Source organism: Macaca nemestrina, chromosome 9, assembly GCF_043159975.1.
Source record: "Macaca nemestrina isolate mMacNem1 chromosome 9, mMacNem.hap1, whole genome shotgun sequence".
In the NCBI taxonomy this organism is placed as follows: Eukaryota; Metazoa; Chordata; class Mammalia; order Primates; family Cercopithecidae; genus Macaca; species Macaca nemestrina.
In genome coordinates, this window is record NC_092133.1 from 136908374 (window position 1) to 136922427 (window position 14054).

General features: G+C 42.8%; 1 long non-coding RNA gene across 5 annotated transcripts in view; it reads left to right on the top strand.

Annotated features, from left to right (window-relative positions):
- LOC105494353 (uncharacterized) overlaps positions 1–14054 on the top strand; it is a 223804-nt gene that overhangs the window by 101199 nt on the left and 108551 nt on the right. For 3 of the 5 annotated variants that reach the window (XR_011608313.1, XR_011608311.1, XR_011608310.1), the window contains exon 3: positions 12620–12739. The exons of 1 other annotated variant lie outside the window; for it this stretch is intronic. This is a non-coding gene — a long non-coding RNA (uncharacterized lncRNA). Of the gene's footprint in view, positions 1–11779; positions 11977–12619; positions 12740–14054 lie in introns of those variants that run through there. One more of the 5 variants, XR_011608314.1, reaches the window with a different exon arrangement.

The following is a 14054-nucleotide window of genomic DNA, read 5'->3' on the forward strand; positions in this document are numbered from 1 at the left end:
ATAACTATAACTTTATCCATATTTAAAAATTTTGACATTATGCTGGCATATTTGTTAAAATAGGAAGCTAGAACACACGCTCTTTAATAGTTTGATTGACTTATGACATTTTTTTAAGAGGTGGGATCTCCCTCTGTCACCCGGCTGGAGTGCAGAGATGTGAACAGAGTTCACTGCAGTCTCCAACTGCTGGACTCAAGCAATGCTTCTGCCTCAGCCTCCCAGATAGCTGGGCCCACAAGCATGTAACACCATGCTCGGCTAATATTTTTATTTTTGTAGAAATGGGGTCTCACTTTGTTGTCGAGCTGGTCTCAAACTCCTGGCTTCAAGCAATCCTCCCACCTTGGCCTCCCGAAGCTCTCGAATTACAGGTGTGAGCCACCATGCCTGGCCTAATTTATGACTTCTAAATGTTTAGATGTATGGTTTATAGGTCTGCCTTGATCTTCCTGCCCAAGCCCCACAAATTTAGGGACAGGTGGCAGACACGCTTCCTTCCTTCCTGTTTCTCAAACGGATAAACCACCTCCTACCCTCTCTTCTAGGATGATGTTTTTTCTCTGAGATCTTCTGATGGCCCCTACCTTGGTCACTGAGTCTCAGCTTCAACGTCACCTCTGTGGGAGGCTCTTCCCTGATGACCCAGGCCCTGTAGCACTTCCTTGGCTTATTTTTCTTGTATCTTGTATCATTTCCAACTATTTCCAAATCTACAACTCTGTATATTCTGTCTTCTATCTCTAGGCTGTAGACCCTCAACCAATTAAATCAGAATCCGATGTAGGGCTTGGCAGCAGTATTTTTCTTAAATCACTTAAAATACTCTGTAACGTGCACCCGGGCTTGAGAACCCCCGCCCTGGAGTTGCACTTAGTGATATACTCAATAAAAGAAACGGAAATATTCAGGGAAGCCTTGTTTGCAACAATAAAAAAAAAGTTTAAAATGATGGAAATATATAGCATCAGGAAAATGGAGATGTAAAGTGTGGTATATTCATAAAGTACAATACATACTATACATCGTTTAAAATAAATTACTTAGAGCTACATAAATCAGCATGGATAAATCCTCCAAGTACATCGAGTAAGAAAAGCAAGTTATAGAAAGATATGTATGGCATAGCACTATTTATAAAAAAATGAAAAAGATGTAAAACTTCATGATGTATGAGTATGTACATCTGTAAGAAAATTTAATTTTTAAAAAAGTTTTGGAATAACAAACACCAATTTCAGGAAAGTTGTTACTTCTGGAAAGGGAGATGTACCAGGATTAGGGGAAAACACACAAACAAACAAAAAAGCCAAACAAAAAAAACCAAACACAGCTACTTTACCTCTTTGCTTTGTTTCTTAAAAAAGACAAGAAAGATCTAAAGTGAACGTGGGAACGTGTTGGGTTTAACAGAGCTTATTCTTTCTACTTTTCTGTGTCCTTGAAATATTTTGTAACAAAAATAGTTGATAAATTTACACCACGTTTCTTGAGATATTATCAATAGGGTTAAAAAGTTAAGGATGATTTTTGTCAATCATCTGGTCTTTTCCCATGTTTTGTAGCAATTATTGTCTTAACTCACTTTTACTTCTTTTTTAATATCTGAGAATGTAGAGAAAACCTGAGAGCCATCTGGGTTCTTGTCACACTTTAATAAGGAAATTTTGCTCCTGCCCTTTGGATGCTATTGAATCCTACTTAAATTTCTCTTTCTTAGAAAAGTCTAAACTATGGTTCTTATCCCTATGCTCATGACTCATCCATTAGTTCATTGCTTACTAATTCAATTAGTATTTCTGAACACACTTTTTTTTTTTTTTTTTTTTTTGACAGAGTCTTGCTCTGTCACCCAGGCTGGAGTGCAGCAGTGTGATCACAGCCCACTGTAGTCTCAATCTCCTAGGTCCAGGTCATTCTCCCACGTAGCTGACACTACAGGCATGCACCACCACACCCGGCTAATTTTTGTAAGTTTTGTAGAGCAGAAGGCTTACTATGTTGCCCAGGCTGATCCTGAACTCCTGAGCTCAAGTGATCTGTCCACCTTGGCCTCCCAAAGCTCTGGGATTACAGGCACAAGCCACCATGCCTGGCCCAAACACACTTCTAAAGTGGAGGCGTGGGTAGAATTTTATTCTGAATATACCTTCTCTTACCCTGTTCCTCAGTCTGCCTTCAGATCTCAACTTCAAGTACATTTTTGTTGTGTTTATGGCACATGTATTTCAGATAACTCGAAGAATTTCACAGCTAGTATATTATTCACTTTTAGATTCTCACCCACTTCATAAGATGTGATTTAGGTTCCTGAAAGTTCCCCATGTGTCACTAACAGAACAATCTGAATGGAAAACGCAAGGCTTGTGTGAAGTTCCGTAAGAATGGATGGTCTTGGAGCCAGCTGGTGGGACCTTATAATTCCTTCTCTAAGGCCAAAGCTCTGGGGCTCTACTGAATATCCAGAGAGCCTTAGAGATGTGTCATTTAATTGTTTATCTTTTTTGAGACAGAGTCTCACTCTGTCACCCAGGCTGGAGTGCAGTGTTGCAATCATAGCTCACAATAGCATGAATCTCCTGGGCTCAAGTGAGCCTCCTGCCTCAGCCTTCTGAGTAGCTGGGACTACAGGTGTGAGCCACCAGGCCCGCCTTATATTTTAATTTGTTGTGGAGATGCGGTCTTGCTATGTTGCCCAGGCTGGTCTCCAACTCCTGGCCTCAGGCAATCCTCCTGTCTTGCCCTCCCAAAGTAATGGACCCAGGGATGTGTCATGATGTATTACAGTTCCTGTTTCTTGAGGTCCCAGATCATGTCTGCCCCTCCTGTAGTCCTGGCATTTGTCCTTTCCACTAGTCATCTCTTCACTTAACAGCAACTTTCTGTTTCACATTGTTGGGGACTTGGTGCCATCCGATTGACTTAAGAGACTAGAATTACTGGGTGTTTCTCTTCTCCTGTCTTTTTTGTCAAAGTTCGCTTGACTTTTAATTACCTGCTGATACCTACGTTTGATTCCTTCCTTCCTTCCCTCCTTCCTTCCTTCCTTCCTTCCTTCCTTCCTTCCTTCCTTCCTTCCTTCCTTCCTTCCTTCCTTTTCTTCTTCTTCTCCTTCTCTTTCTCCTTCTTCTTCTTCCTTCTTCTTTCTTCTTCTCTTTCTCCTTCACCTCCTCCTCCTCCTGCTTCTCCTCCTCCTTCTCCTCCTCCTTCTCCTCCTCTTCCTCCTCCTCCTTTTCTTTCTTTCTTTCTTTCTTTCTTTCTTTCTTTCTTTCTTTCTTTCTTTCTTTCTTTCTTTCTTTCTTTCTTTCTTTCTTTCTTTCTCTTTCTCTCTTTCTCTCTTTCTCTCTTTCTCTCTTTCTCTCTCTTTCTTTCTCTTTCTTTTCTTTCTTCTCTCTCTCCTTCTCTCTCGTTTCTTTTGAGACAGGGTCTTACTCTGTTGCCCAGGCTGGAGTGCAGTGGTATGATCTTGGCTCACTGCAGCCTGAACATCCCGGGCTCAAGCAATCCTCCTGTCTCAGCCTCCCAAGTAGCTGGGATTACAGACACATGCCACCATTCCTGGCTAAGTTTTTCTATTTTTTGTAGAGACGAGGTTTCACCATGTTGCCCAGGCTGGATATTCTTTGCTTTTAAAATAGAGAAAAGCAAAAAAAAAAAAAAAAAAAAAAAAGGAGAAGAAGAACATATATTTTTTAAAAAAATCAGTCAGATCCCAGTTTATTCCCCAAATTCTTAATTAAATTCCCCAAGTGAATTTACAAAGGAAAGTCCACACGGCGCACCACAGAAGCCCTGGTAACGTGTGTTGTCCCCAAAGCTTAGGACATGAGTACAAATCCGACAGAACCTGGGAAAGTGCACTTTTATGGGAGGGGGGAGGTGAGGGATGATTCAAGTCAGAGCCTTACTTTTCATTCAAGTGTGAAAGAAACACAACTTTTCAGGATGAAATTGGCTGGAGGGAAATGTCACGCCGGCATGTGCAGTCTGACGGGGGACAGCTGGCTGGAAAGGCGTAAATCAGAAACCAGCCTCACCTCCTTGCTGTGGAAATTGCCACCAGAATGCTTATAAATAGCGCTCTCTGTTCCCAGTTCTGTCAGGGGGAGCAGTGGGTATTTCGATGAAAGCCACCCCTGTCTACAGCTCAGAAGCAGACTCAATGGCTTCCTTGTGAGAGGCCTGGCTCCCTGGCCTAGAAATGGAGGCCTCATGGGCAGGAGGTACCTGGGACTCCGTCGCGGCTGTGATATTAGGTTTGCCTGGGGAGTGGGGGCCCTTTGGGACCAGAGGGCAGAGGCCTCGGGCTGTCATGGCTCAGCGGGCAAATCCTATAGATTTTAGTTGCCCAGCAGAGGTCAGGAAAGTTGACCCAGAGCTCAGGGAAGCCACACTCTCAGCCCAGCCTGTGCATTAGCCTGAGCCTTCTTTAGATCCCTGAACTGTTGGTTCCCTGAGTTTGGAGGGTTGGGGTGGACAGTCCCAGCTGGGTGGACAGTCCCAGCTAGGTGCCCCTAGCATCTTCCAAACTACGTTTCGCCTGTGACTACTGAGTTCAACCAAATCCCATAAACGTTCTGCTAAGCCCCAGGGGCTCTTTATTTTATGTGGGCAATACAGAGTCCCCAGATATTTCTGATCCATCGGACCTGGCCGTCTCTGATCACGGAGACTGTGGTTCTCTCCTTCCTTTCCCTGTAATGCTAACGAAATGCACTCCACATAGGTGCCGGTTTCCTGCCTGTTAAACGGAGGAGCAGCCACTTCACTGGTCTGCATGGGGCCCAGGGAGGTGCCTTTGAACCTCTGTTCCATAAGAGTGCAGTGGAAATTCCGGGGCAGATTGTGAAAGGAGCTTCCTTCTGTCTTCAAGGGCATTAAGGGACTCCACTTACAGCCACGTTGACTTCAAGCAGAGAGAAGAATTAGCTTCAGGAAAGAGGTGTTCTTCGTGAAAACCAGAGAATGTCCTCTGTGCATTGCTCTGGGCAACTCATTGATTAAAATGCAATTCAAGCAAATCAAACACAAATAATATTGAACCTAGGACTGATCAAAGTCAGAAATAATCCCAGACAATGCTTGAAGTTGTACAGAAGCATATGTGTGTGTGTGTGTGTTTTCTTTCTTTTTTTCATATGACTGCCGGAAGAGGTGGAGAAAGAGAATGGATCCTTCTAGGGGCTGGTTAGGGAGACCGGAAACGCGGGTTCCAGGCCTGGCTCCTTGTGTGAGGCTGCAGCCTACCAGCCCCTGGTCCAAAGGTGCCTGTTCCAAGACTCCTAGCAGATGTCTGGAACTGAGGGTAGTACCAGGCCCTTCATATACAGTGTTTTCTCCATCTGATAACCAAGGTGGCTACTAAGTGACCAGTGGGTGCGTGGTGTAGACAGCTGGATGAAGGGAGTTCACATCCCAGGCAGGTCAGAGTGGGACAGTGTAGGAATTTATTACTTTACTCAGCACAGGGTGCCATTAAAAACTTGTGAATTGGCCGGCTGGCGCAGTGGCTCATGCCTGTATTCCCAGCACTTTGGGAGGCCGAGGCGGGCGGATCACGAGGTCAGGAGATCGAGACCATCCTGGCTAACCCGGTGAAACCCCGTCTCTACTAAAAATACAAAAAACTAGCCGGGCGAGGTGGCGGGTGCCTGGAGTCCCAGCTACTCGGGAGGCTGAGGCAGGAGAATGGCATGAACCCGGGAGGCGGAGCTTGCAGTGAGCCGAGATCTCACCACTGCACTCTGGGCAACAGAGCGAGACTTCATCTCAAAACAAAACAAAACAAAACAAAACAACAAAAAAAACAAAAAACAAGACAACAAACAAACCAAAAAACCCCACCAAAACACAAAACTTATGAACTGGCTATTTCTGGAAATTTCCATTTAATACTTTCAGACTGTGGGGGACTACTGTCATTCCATGTCCAGGAGTCAGTCTCTCATCTGCTATTCGACAGGAGGGAGGGCTTGAATGAGGCGAGGGCACAGGTTTCTCCAAGCATCCGTGGTCTCTGGTTCAAATCCGCCCTTCCCTGGTTTCTTGCTAAAGGCTGCAGAAAGGTGACCCAGGGCCTGGAGCGTCCCCCCTGGAGCACCTCCTCCTGCTTGCTCTTTTTTCCCTCGCACATCCATTTAATCTTAGTTTCAGCAACTGCTGAGGAAAAGCAGCTGTTTCCTTTGCTGACTCTACCTTCTTTGGGCTGTCAACATATGTACTGCTTGCAGTGGCTTTGGGGCAAAATGCTTATGTTTGATTAACTCAGATTTAAAACACCCCAACCACAGAGGCACTAATTCTGCTGGATTTATCTGTCACGTCAGTAGCTTTCGAAAAATAGCATGGCTCCTAGTTAGAAAGCACGAAGGCTGCATCTGTGGCCGGGCAACCGAGGAAAAGGCAATTTTAGATGGGATTTTCATTCGATAAAACCCAAACTCCAGGTTATCTCTTTAAGGACCAAGGATCACCCACAGGAGTGCTTTTAAGTTATGTTATTCAAGGAGAAGAACCCATCTATATTCTGATTCTGACCAATTATGCTTCACTCAGTTTATCTTCTTAGGTTTTAAATACTTTTCTATAAAAAAATCCTTCAAAATGTAGTTTTATGATGAGTCAAGGACTGCTGCTGTGCCTTAAGCTAGAATAAAACCCACAGAATACATTTAAATGAATTACAAAGTGTATTATACTCTGAAAATCAGCATTCAAATGCACATTAATTTTCGCAGCTCTTAAATACTTCGGTTGCTGAGGAACTGCCTCCATTCTATAATTGAAATAGCTCTTCAGATGCAATTTAGTTGCTGATTGGTTTTTAAGTATTTTTAAAAGCTAACAGCTCAGACAGAAAAAGGTGGTATACCCTTGGGTTTTAAATAGGAACAACAGATGTCACCAGGCCACTGGAAGCCACATTTATTTCATCCACAGAAAGGGTGCTCTGCCGGAAGCTTGGCACACCGTGAACTGTTCAGGAGACCATAAAGCTGACTTGCCATCAGATATAAGATCTTAGTCATGAGGAAGCTGTTATCACTTGAGTGAATGGGCCAGGTCACTTTTTAACTCCTCCACTCACACCTTTTATTCTCTTGCCTTTTGCTACCCCTGGCTTTTTGTCAGTTTCAAGAAATGCCAAGTAGGAAAGGAGGGCAAAGCAGAAAAGCAAGTCCACGTTGCTAGTCATAAGTGGGTGAATACCTGCCGGTGTGGCTGGGAGAAGTTTCATCCACTCCCCATTTGCCCCAGGAGATGAGTGCTGGCAGCCAGCTATGCATTTTTTTTTTTTTCTAAATGGGAAATGGGTAAACAAAAGAACTAAATCAGATACTGAAATGCTCCTTGGATTTAATTTTTTTAAATATCCTAAGCAGCAAAGGATGTAGCAAGGCAGCTGTCTCCCTGCAAAAACAGGCAGTATACTCAAGATAAGAAAAATCACCTAGTGAAGAACCAGAAATACCATTTGACCCAGCAATCCCTTTACTGAGTTTATACCCAAAGGAATAGAAATCATTCTAGTATAAAGATACATGCATGTGTACGTTTGTTGCAGCACTATTCATAATAGCAAAGACACGGAATGAGCCCAGATGCCCAACAGCAATAGAGTGGGTAAAGAAAATGTAGTACATATGCACCATGGAATACTATGCAGCCATCCAGAGGAATGAGATCATGTCCTTTGCAGGGACATGGATGGAGCTGGAAGCCATTATCCTCAGCAAACTAACACAGGAACAGAAAACCAAACACTGCATGTTCTCACTCGTAAGTGGGAGCTGAACAATAAGACCACATGGACACAGGGAGGGGAGCATCACACACTGGGGTCTGTTGGGGGGCTGGGGGAGGGAGAGTATCAGGATAAATAGCTAATGCATGCGGGGCTTAATACCAAGGTGGTGGGTTGATGGGTGCAGCAAACCACCATGGCACACATTTACCTATGTAACAACTCTGCAGGTCCTGCACATGTATCCCAGAACTTAAAATGAAATAAAATTAAATATTAAGAAAGAAGGAAAGAAGGAAGGAAGGAAAAAGAAAAAGAGAGAAAGAGAGAAAGAAAGAAAGGAAGAAAGAAAGAGAAAGAAAAAGAAAATCTAGTGATTCTTTCTCAGCTGTGTGCTTCCTTCTTAATATTTTTTAAATTTGTTTTTGGTTTTGCTCATGTGTTTTCAGGCAGGTCTCTCTCTGTCACCCAGGCTGGAGTGCAGTGGTGCGATCACTGCAGCCTTCACCTCCTGGGCTCAAGTGATGCTCCCACCTCAGTCTCAAGTAGCTGGGACTGCAGGCACTCGCCAACACACCCAGCTAATTTTTTTTTTTTTTACTTTTTGTAGAGACGTTGGCCAGGCTGATCTTAAACTCTGGGCTCAAGGGAGCCTCCCAACTCGGGCTTCCAAAATGTTGAGATTACAGGCCTGAGCCACCAGCCCAGGTCCTTCTTAATATGAACAGAGCTATTTTGAACTCACTAATGATGGGAGTAATAGCTTATGTCAACAAAAACATGGCAGATAAAGTTAGCACCTTCCCTAAATTTCTCGCTAACTGAGGGTCAGTGGTCAAGTTACCTAAACTCTCTGTTTCTTAACTTTCTTCCATGACAGTAAGATTTCTGATACATTGTTGGCTGAACTGTTGTAGAGTTCACATATACTGTAATAAGGCTTGAAAATCACAAATTGCTATGAGAATGTAAAGCAGAATCACTACTAAGGAATTATGAAGAATAGGATTTGCGAGGGGACTCTATTGATCTTACCAGGGAGAAAACCTCCAAACCCTTCAGAATTCTTTGGTGTATTGTAGCAAATCAGATAATCTGTTCACGACGAAAGATTCCTCTTCAAAGACAGGTTAATTGTGCCTTATAAATTCTGTCTCTCAGTTTAGGAGACCACGTAAAGGTTGAGAAGGTAAATTTCAAGTGGTGGAAAAAATCTACTCTTTGAACTTTCATTTTAGCTATATATAGCATGTCCAGATAAAAATGGATGGAGACAAAGAAACTGTTGGCTAACAAAAAGAAATGTAATAATAACAATATCTACCTACCATTTATTGTGCACTTAACTATGTGCCCAGCAATTAGCCGCATCCTTTTCATTTATTTTAATGTTCACAAAAACCCTATGGGGTAGATATTATAAATACCTTCTTTTCTTAAGTGAGAAAACTGAGCCCTAAAGAAGGCAAGCAATGTCCTCAATCTCATACAATAAGTGGTAGCAACGTATGTCCTAAAAGGGCTTTTTTAACCTAAAGAACATTGTGCAGAGCTCCACAGATTGCTTAGACTTCATTACAAAATACCTCTCACGATGTTTCACTCACATGAACTGTGGTCTCCAAGGGAAGCCATGCGTTGTTAGGAAAATTCCTACAAATGCAGAGAAGGGTAAGGAGAAGAGATTTCAATTAATAGATTGTTCTTTGTTTGTTTGTTTGTTTGTGGTAGATACTACGATGTCTGGTTTATTTGTCATATGAAAAATAAGTACACAAAAAAATATGTCCTAAAAGAAAACTCACTGTGATCGCGTGGAAAGATTCAGAAATGGGTCACCTTCGATGGATGTAATTATTTAACCTTCTTGGCTTATCACTTGGCTATGACACTGTCCAAACTGAGTTAAATACCCAAAGAAGTCAGAAGCATCTCTTCCATAGCAATCCCAGTAGGAGTTTAACTCATTTCCCGTTTGCCCTGAGAATACTTTTGGAACATCATGATGTTCCATTAGGGTTAGAGACAAGTTCTGTTTAGAAACAACTCCAAGAACAGTTTTTATATTTTATTTTCACATTGAAAATCATTTAGGTTTGCTTCGGCCTTGAAGAGTGTGTTTATGTGGAATTAAATGAGCACTGGCAGTGAGCTGTACTTATTTTTTTCCTAAATGGGAAAAGGGGTGAAGAACAGGGCACACTGTAATCTGTTTTCTTTGTAATACCTGCATAGCACTTGGAAAATGAATTTGAAATAATTCTGCCGACATCAAGGCTTGAGCTCCCATTGCAAAATGCCTCCCAGTGGGATTGTTTCCTCTTGCCTAATTAGGCAGGGTTTTAAGCTTAAAAAACAAACAAAAGCAGAGACAAAATGGCAGTGTAAAAGGTATGATGAGGAGGCTGTGGAATTTTTAATAAGCCGTTCTTTTTCCTACTCCCTGCTTCTCTTCCCAGCCTCTGGAAACTACCATCCTCTCCACCTCTATGAAATCCAATTTCTTCTTTTTCTTTTTTTTAGACAGAGTCTTGCTCTGTCACCCAGGCTGGAGTACAGTGGTGCAATCTCGGTTGACTGCAACCTCTGCCTCCTGGGTTCAAGCGATTCTCGTGCCTCAGTCTCCCAAGTAGCTGGGATTACAGGCAACCGCCACCACACCCAGCTAATTTTTGTATTTTCAGTAGAGATGGGATTTCACCATGTTGGCCAGGCTGGTCTCAAACTCCTGGCCTCAAGTGATCTGCCCATCTCAGCCTCCCAAAGTGCTGGGATTACAGGCGTGAGCCACTGCGCCCGCAGAATCCACTTTGTAAGCTCCCACATATGAATAGGAACATGAGATGTTTTAGTTGGTTAAGGGGCAAAAAAATATAGTTAGATAGAAAGAAGAAGGTCTAGTAGTCAATAGCGTAGTGGAGAATTACAGCTAACAGTAATTCATTGGATATTGAAAAATAACTAAAAGAGAAACTGTAACTTTGCCAACACAAAGAAAAGATAAATGTTTGAAGTGATAGACATCCAAATTACCCTGATTTGAGCATGACGCATTGTATACGGGTATCAAAGTATCACATGTATCTCCAAAGTATGTACAACTATTACATCTCAATTTCTAAAAAGAAGTTTTTTCATTTTGTGATTGGAACCCCCAAACATGTGGTACACAAATGTCAGTATTTAAACAACATGAGCTAAGGTGCATGAGCAACATCACCAAGCCAGTATGAAACAGGGAGAGGGGGAAAAAAAGAGGGAAGAAAAAGGAGGGGGGAAGAGATACTGGCACCATGTACCGCCCACATGAGACTGAGAAAAACTGCAGAAGGGTTTTCTCGGACCCTGGACCCTGGCACCCTCTGTTTTCATCTGTGCATGTTGCCTGCAGCTAACAAGAGAGAAGACTAAAGCAGATGCCGGAATCCAGCGCAACCTCTGGAGCTTCTGCTCGTTCCTTTCCCAAGCAGCACGGAGTCAGACAAGGTGGGACCACTTCACAAGGACCTAGGGGAGGCAGAGGTGGGACCGGCCAGCCCCACAGACAAAAGGAACAGTGAGGATGCCGAAAACACTGCAGCCAGCACCTGAGTTCAGAGAATCCTGGAAAGTCAGTTCTCCATGCATGATAGGGCATGTATGGTTTTGAATTACACAGTTTACAAGACTTAAAAGCCCAGTGAAGAGCTGCGCTAAAAATAGATCTGTGCAGCAAGGTCGCCAAGCCAGCATGAAACAGGGAGAGGGGGAAGAAAGAGGAAAGAAAAAGGAGGGGGGAAGAGGTGCTGGCACCATGTTCCGCCCACATGAAAGAAGCCTGGAGCCACCTGCTGCTTCATGCAGATGTTCCCAAGGAAGGTGAACTCTCTTCATTCCACACAGAAAGCACTAGGAGTTTGCTTTCTAGAAATCCAGAAGATTCCGTATATATTAGTCACAGGTTCTCAGACTAGGCTGTGCACTAGAACCTCCTAGAGAGTTTTCCAAAATTACCTAGTTCCTGGGCCCCCCCTCCTAGAGATTCAATCTGGGGCCAACATTGGTTTTTGGTTTGTTAGTTTAATTTCTCAGTTGCATCTAATGCACAGCCAGTGTTGAGAAATGCTGCTTGCATTGACTTGCAGATATCTTTTAAAATTTTGCATTGCCCAGGTGCAGTGGCTCAGTCCTGTAATCTCAGGGATTTGGGAGGCTGAAGTGAGAGGATCACTGGAGTTTGAGTCTGCAGTAAGGTATGGTGGCACCACTGTACTCTAGCCTGGGTTACAAAGTGAAACCCTGTCTCTGGGGAAAAAAAAAGCGTTTGTTACCTTTTCTTTGTGAGGTATTTTAGGCACTTTTGAAATGTTAATGAAAACATCAAAATCTACCATAATAAGCTGGAACAAAAGGATTCCCCAGGAGAGACTCTGACACAGGCTTAAACTGCTTCTATTTCCTCATTACTTTGGTGTGCATTTTTTTTTTCACATTTTAACATATTAGAAGTCAGCGTGCATCTTATAGTAATATCATTGTTTCATCACTGTGGGCCAGGTAGCTGTCCTAATAAGGCTACCCTTATTAGGCTAATAATTACCCTAATAAGGCTAGCCTGATGAGGCTACCCTGCACACACGCAAACTTGTTTGTCACCCTCTCTATCTGGTCCTATGCAAATGCGTTCTGTGCATTGCTGCAACCATATGTGTGGAGTTTAGCAGACGCTTAAAATGTCTTTGGGAAGATTGCACAATGATTTGGCTTTAACACGGAAAGTTATTGTATACAAAGAAAGACATGGAAGCAGAGAAGTGGGGCACACATTTGGTGTTAGGGAAACAATGACTTGTCATTAAAGGAATGACAGCAATTCCTTATGTTCTTGCAAAGCAGCAACCAAGTGTTTCATGGAATCTAAAAGGATGCTTCTGCAGGGAGAGCTGGATGCCTGCCTCTGCCTTCTGAGACAATGCAAAAAGATCGCCTATCACACCTTTCACACCAGCCACGCAGGTAAGCACCAACTGCAGAACTCACCGAGAGGCGAACAGTGGCTTGGAAAGGAAGCTGAGACAATAGGGAGAGACTTTTTTTGTTTAAAGGAAAGCTGTCTCATCAGGTCTTTTGATAGCACAAATGACGGAACAGTGAAAAAGGCTATCCATCAATAATGGAGCCAAAAAGAAATATAAAAGCATCATTCCCTGAATGCGAAGCAGTTATAGAAATGCTACAACAAATTCATTTTGCTATTTTCTTTTTAAGGTATGAACAAGACAGATAAATTAAAATTGCATAAATAAGTCTAAAAGAGCTCTTTTGATAGGTATGACACAGAACTTCTAAATAGTAGTAATGTGCTTGCGGTATTTTTTTTCTTAGCAGTGTGTAAAATAATTGTGCACCTTACAATTAATCGGGATGTAAGATTTCATGAAACCCTAGTATATGAATGCTCTACCAGCTATTTCTTTTCACATTTTAACATATTGGAAGTGGAAGGAGGGTTGTTTTATGTAAGCTCTAATGTTCTGGTTACTGGAGACAACCAGGAGGACACAGGAAGACTTCATGCTTTCACAGAAGACCAATCTGTAAAAAATTCACAATGTTGTAAAATACCGTAAAAATGAACTAGCATGTTTCCCTGAATAAGTAACTTTACCTCTTCAGGCATCACATTCCTTGTATCTAAAATTATAGAGTGAAAGAAATGGTTTCTAAGGACCTATCTGAGTCATAGTTTGAGGCAAGGAAAAGATGAAATGGAATCAATGAAGTGAAAATTAAGGATGGACAGACACAACTTTAAAAATGTTTTATTTGGGAGAAACAACCACATCCCACTTCTCCTTTTGCCGTCTGCCTGTACTGCCTACTTTCACACCCAGAAACTCATTCATTCATTCATTCGTTCATTCGTTCGTTCGTTCGTTCATTTGTTCATTCATTCCTTCGACGTGTGTCCAGCATGTGCCAGGCAATGAGGATGAGAAAAGTCAGGTGCATGGGATGGTGCCATCCCTGCCCTCTCAGAACTGAGAGGGGGCAGCAGTAGATTTTATTAAGATTGTTTTTCTGGGGACCTGAAGCAGAGCACAGAGCTCTTTCAGATCTGAATCTTGCTTTTAACAGAAATTAGCCCCCACTTCAAGCAAAGAAATCCCATGGTTCACACTGATGTCTCCTCCTGCTCTCCTGCTCCCAGAATCACAAAGAACTTAGGACAGAGCCAAGGAATCTGGGGGATGCTGCTGTGCTGTTTGGTCTTCTTAACCCACACAAGCAGGGTCCAAGAAGGTTTTCCTAGAAAAAGATGATCTGAGAT